A 6,703-nucleotide genomic window follows, 5' to 3' on the forward strand; every position below is an offset into this window, starting at 1 on the left:
TGTAGGGGTGTCCCAACTTAGCCCATCACAAGCTCTCACGGTCAATGAAGGATATTCCTTCTAGCGGGAAGACCCGATCAGACTCGGAATCCCGGTTACAAGACATTTCGACAATGGTAAAACAAGACCAGCAAAGCCACCCGAATGTGCCGACAAATCCCGATAGGAGCTGCACATATCTCTTTCTCAGGGCACACCGGATTGTCCAAGGTTCCGGTAGGCCAGCCCAGAGTTGCCCCTGGTGGCCACTGGCAGCTGACAGGTTGGACCAACACTCAGAGGAGCACTGGCCCGGGGGTTTAATAAAGATGACCCTTGGGCAGGCCTACCCAAGGGAAAGAAAAGGCTAGGTGGCAAATGGTAAAACCAATGTTGGGCCTTGCTGGAGGAGTTTTATTCAAGGTGAACTGTCAAGGGGTTCCCATTATAACCCAACCGCGTAAGGAACGCAAAATCCGGGAACATAACACCGATATGACGGAAACTAGGGTGGAAAGAGTGGAACAAAACACAAGGCCTAAGGCCGAGCCTTCCACCCTTTACCAAGTATATAGATGCATTAATTAAATAAGAGATATTGTGATATCCCAACAAATAAACATGTTCCAACAAGGAACAACATCTCCATGTTCCAACAAGGAACAAACTTCAATCTTCACCTGCAACTAACAACGCTATAAGAGGGGCTGAGCAAAGCGGTAACATAGCCAAACAACGGTTTGCTAGGACAAGGTGGGTTAGAGGCTTGGTTCAACAATATGGGAGGCATGATAAGCAAGTGGTAGGTATCGCAGCATAGGCATAGCAAAAGAGCGATCAACTAGCAAGAAAAGATAGAAGTGATTTCGAGGGTATGGTCATCTTGCCTGAAATCCTGCAAGGAAGAAGAACGAGTCCATGAAGAAGACAAACGGATGTAGTCGAACGGGTCCTCACAACGCGACGTTATCGGAACCAACCCGAAAAAGCAACACCGGAAAGAAGCACACATCATAGTAAATAACCACCACAAAATCATGGCATGATGCACAACAAGTATGATGCATGTCCGGTTTAATGAGGCATGGCATGGCAAAGTGCACAAGCAATTCTACAAATTAAGTGGAGATCAATATGCAACGAGTTGCATATTGGCGAAACACCACATTCATTAATTTAGTTCTCTCTCGGTTATGTACCCAACAATATTAAATGTTATTAAACATGGCAAGGGGTGAAGCATATGAAAACTACCTATCTAGGCAAATTTAAATGAGGCCGGAAATAACAAATAACAAATCCGGAAAATCCTCATGTGCATGTGTTTGATTTGGTACTGTTCTGCCCTAAACCATATTTTAGAGTTGTTAAACATGCAAAGCAAGTACACCATGTTAAACTAGACATTTATCCACCCCATTTACATATAAAGTTTATTAAATTCCGAGTTACGGTTAAATAGTTATGAATTAAATCATTTTTAACATGACATCGGGGAAAATTTAATCAAACATCATTTTAAACATTTTAAACATAGATGAAAGTGACATATTATTAAACTAGACAAAATTATAAGCAACTTTCATATTATGTTTGTTTTAAACCGATGCACGATTATTAAGTTATTATATGCATGATCTACAAGGGGTTTTCTGTAAAACATCAGTTTTCTGGAAATTAGCTAAATTCGCAGAGCCTCAAAAAAAATACTGGGCCGGATCTGCTGGCCCAACAACAGGAAAAAAAGGGGTGGGGCGCCAAGGGTGTGCTCACATTGGGCCTAGGCCCAACTGCAGGAGGAGGCCGGGCAGCTGGGCCTCGTGCAGCGGTCAACTGGAGAAGGAGGACTTGTCGCTGTCCTTGCTTTGGGGCGGCTGGGCGCTGACTTGCTGCTCCTATCGCAGCGAGACGAAGCAGGGGCGCGGCGCTTGGCGAACGGAGCTTCTACTCCGGCGACGAGGCGATGCAGGGGACGGAGGGAGGCGCGGATCGACGCGAATCCAGGCGGTGGAGGTACAGGAAAGGTGAGGTCGATCTGATCCAGAGTTGCGGTCAACGAAGAGCACGGGAACGAGGGGATCCTGCCCTCGAGCTGATGTAGGCGCGGAGGACGAGGATGGCCGGCGCAAAACTCCTCGGGGCTCCCTGTTGCACAACAGAGAGAGCAGGTGAGAGAGGGAGGAGAGAAGGACGAGGAAGGAAGAGGCAGGGGCGCAGGGTCCTACTGCAGGTGGTCGCCGACGATGTAGATGGAGGGCGATGGGGTTCAGTGGACGCGCGCACGGGAGTTGTTGTTGCTGTCGCCTATGGCAGCAAAGCTCCGGCGAGGCAGAGGCCATGGGCGCTGGAGTTGCACTCCCGCTCGAGGGGCGACGAGGAGGCCTCTGGTCGCCGATGACGCCTGCGGCGGTGGATGGCTTGACAAGCAGCAAAGAGCTCGGGCGTTGGTGCATGAGCAGAGGAACTCGGTGGGATGCGGGCACGAGGAGAAGGAGGCTGCGGCACGAGGCTCGGGGATGAGGAGGACCTCGACGCAGAGGCGCATGAAGCTTGGTCGGCCGGCGTGGAAGGTGGTCGTGGAGGAGCTACGGTGGCCGGCCGGTGCTCGGGCTGCAGGAGGTGGCCGAGGGAATCAGGGAAGGCGCTGGTTGGTGGGAGAGATCGAGAGGATTTGGATCGGGGACGCACACACTGATTGGATGGGGATGGATCCCGAGGTGGGAGATGTGGCGGCGGTGACGAGTGGATGGGACAATGTCCCTCGATTTTAGGGTTTGCCCTGTATATATATTGAGTGGGTTTTTGGTTAGCGGTATTCGGTCCATCCGATCGTAATCGGGCGGTCGAGGAAAAGATAGGCTAGGGAGTCCAAATAAGAAAACGATGATATTTTGTAGATGGTTGGGGATGTTCTGAGTCCAACGGTGACAACTACCCAGGTCGGGTTCGGGACCGCTTTTGGAGACGCACGTGAGGGGGTCGATGCACTGCGCAAAGAGGGGTTTCAGGGCCTGGCGGTTGATGGCGGACTGTGCAGAAGACTTTGGGCTGAGAGAAAAGAAGAGAGAGAGACCCGGCGACTGTTTCCGGAGACCGAAAACATCCGACGTAAGACCGGCTATACTGTCGCTATAGTTTAACGGTTGGGCTATCAAATGAACTCCGAATGCGATGAAACTTGACAGGCGGTCTATCTACACTATAATAAGACCGCACGCCAACTTTCAACTCATTCTGAGAACATTTTCCGGCCACTTATAAAATACTATTTCGGACATGCCGCGGGCGTGTGCAAGTGTGTCTAGGCTCAGAACGGACAACGGAAAGAACTGGGGGAAACCCGGACGGATGCAGGTTTTGAAAACATGCTGATGCAATGCACATGATGACTTGACAAGATGCAACACGCAAGCGAATGACATGGCAACGACGGCGAATAACTGGAAGACATCTGGCGCATCGGTATTGGGGCGTCACACTTACACTCGCCACGTCACACAAATACATGAATAACATTACAATCATCCAATACACTCATGGTCCGACTACGGTACCAAAATAAAGATCAACCCCACATGCGACACGGTCCCCGATCGCCCCAACTGGGCACCACTACTGATCATCTGGGAAAGACACATAGTAACGGCGAGAGTCTTCATCGAACTCCCACTTGAGCTCAAGCGCATCGTCTGGAACGGTATCATCGGTCCCTGCATCTGGTTTGGAAGTAAACTGTGAGTCACGGGGACTCAGCAATCTCGCACCCTCGCGATCAAGACTATTTAAGCTTATAGGTAAGGCAAAGGTATGATGTGGAGCTGCAGCAAGCGACTAGCATATATGGTGGCTAACCTATTCGCAAAAGAGAGCGAGAAGAGAAGGCAAAAGCACGATCGAACAACTATGATCAAGAAATGATCCTATAACAACCTACGTCAAACATTACTCCAACACCGTGTTCATTCCCCGGACTCCACCGAGAAAAGACCATCACGGTTACACACGCGGTTGATTCATTTTAATTAAGTTAAGTTTCATGTTATCTACAACCGGACATTAACAAATTCCCATCTGCCCATAACCGCGGGCACGACTTTCGAAAGTTCAAATCCCTGCAGGGGAGTCCCAACTTAGCCCATCACAAGCTCTCACGGTCAACGAAGGATATTCCTTCTAGCGGGAAGACCCGATCAGACTCGGCATCCCGGTTACAAGACATCCTCGACAATGGTAAAACAAGTCCAGCAACACCGCCCGAATGTGCCGACAAATCCCGATAGGAGCTGCACATATCTCGTTCTCAGGGCACACTCAGATGAGCGCTCCATACAACTAAAACCAAACCTCGAGTTTCCCCGAGGGGGCGCTGCACAGGGCTCTAGTTTGGACCAACACTCAGGGGAGCACTAGCCCGGGGGGGTTAAATAAAGATGACCCTTGGGCTCCAAAAACCCAAGGAAAAAAGAGGCTAGGTGGCAAATGGTAAAACCAAGGTTGGGCATTGCTGGAGGAGTTTTATTCAAGGCGAACTGTTAAGGGGTTCCCATTATAACCCAACCGCGTAAGGAACACAAAATCCGGGAACATAACACCGATATGACGGAAACTAGGGCGGCAAGAGTGGAACAAAACACTAGGCAAAAGGCCGAGCCTTCCACCCTTTACCAAGTATATAGGTGCATTAATATAACAAGATAATATGGTGATATCCCAACAATAAACAATGTTCCAACAAGGAACGATCTCCAATCTTCACCTACAACTAGCAACACTATAAGAGGGGCTGAGCAAAGCGGTAACATAGCCAATCAACGGTTTGCTAGGACATAGTGGGTTAGAGGTTTGACATGGCAATTTGGGAGGCATGATAAGCAGGTGGTAGGCATCGTAGCATAGGCATAGCAAAAGAGCGAGCATCTAGCAAGCAAAGATAGAAGTGATTTCGAGGATATGATCATCTTGCCTGCAAAGTTGTCAGAGTTGACTGGATCCTCGTAAGCGAACTCAACGGGCTCCTCATTCGCGAACTCATCTCCCGGCTCTACCCAAACAAGATAGACAAGCAAAAGGAACACAATCAACCACGTGCAATGCTCAAACAACAAGATGCAAACATGGTATGCTATGCGGGATGCGATATGTGATGCATATGCAAGATTTGACAAAGAATGATTGAACCTGGCCTCAACATGGAAATCCAAGAGTTCCACTGGAAAGGTGAGGTGATTTCGGTTGAAATCAATATAAAGATCGCCGGAATCGGATGCACGGTTTGGAAATGGCAAGCGAAACAAATATGGCACCGGTCCGCGATAATCAGCAAGTAGTCATCTAAATGCATCAAGATAAATATGCTACAACACTCAAACATGACAAAAAAATACATGGCAGGGATCCACTCATGATGCTTGACCAAAGATGAACACTGAACTACGGCTAATTCATCCATTAACAGGTTCAAACAAGCATGGCAAAAGTGCAATTGATAACAGGTTTCAGACTTGGTGAAATTAACACGTCTGGAATTTATCATCAGGAAGCACACTTTAGAGCATGAAAACTACATGCTACAGGAACTTAACATGGAAAATAAAGGCATGGCATGAAACTACTCAAAGCACTTAACAAAAGTCCCTTAGTGACCTTGAGCCAAAAGGGATCAGAAAATACAATTGTAAGCATGTGAACATGGCAAAAACATAAACAGATCTCAGACTTAGTGAAAAACTGGAGCATGCAAATCAGTTAACGAGTAGGCATGTTTACAAGCTAGATGCACTCACTACAGAGCATGGCATGACAAACTAAGCATACATCCATCAAGAAGACATGGCATAGGAGCTAGACATGGCAAGAACAACATCATATCATGCACGGATCAATAGCAACATCCTCGACAAAATCGCTAACAAGTTAACAATCTGCCAGGATTCACGATATAGCAAAAGTAGAGCTCGATTGACTCAAGCTAGGATGATACATAAATGCAAACAAAGACAAAGATAGATAGAGAACCACAATGCTAACAAATCATCCTTACTAATCATCCTCAAAAGAGGCACGGATCACTAGGAAACAACATGAACATATGGCATAAAGACAAAATCAGGACATGGACTTAGTGAAATTCTAAGTCCCTGAAATCAGCATTACCGATTACGCTACTTTGAAAGCTTGTGCTAGTCACCACACATATCACAAAAAAACATGGTAAGCACCTCTGTAAAGATGGCATGGCATATAACAAAACTCATGCAGAGCTCAGGAGCATATCATGCACACATTAAACATGGCAAAAATGACAAATATCTATTTGATGAAACAGATCTGGCAAATTTATCACATAGCCCTCTTCCAACAGCATTTCGGGCGTCAAGATGAGCTCAAATGAAAATGATGTAATGAGATGAAATGATGTACTCGTTGAGACGAACATTTTGATATGCTACACACACACACACACACACAAATCGGAGCTACGGATGCGGAGTTATAGCATGCCAAAGTTTGCAAAAAATATCTGGGATAGGTAGAAGAAGTCAACCGCTAGGGTTTTTTGGATCTGAGATCTACTGTAGCGGGTACTGTAGCTGTTCACGCAAACCAAGGATGAACATTGCCGGAGCTTGAGGTCGCCGTCGATGGAGATCCGGCGGGGAGGAGGTGGCCCGCCGACGAGGTGGCCACGGCAGGGGATGGCGGAGTGGCGTCGGGGCGGCGCGAC

Source organism: Triticum dicoccoides, chromosome 3A, assembly GCF_002162155.2.
Source record: "Triticum dicoccoides isolate Atlit2015 ecotype Zavitan chromosome 3A, WEW_v2.0, whole genome shotgun sequence".
Taxonomy (NCBI): Eukaryota; Viridiplantae; Streptophyta; class Magnoliopsida; order Poales; family Poaceae; genus Triticum; species Triticum dicoccoides.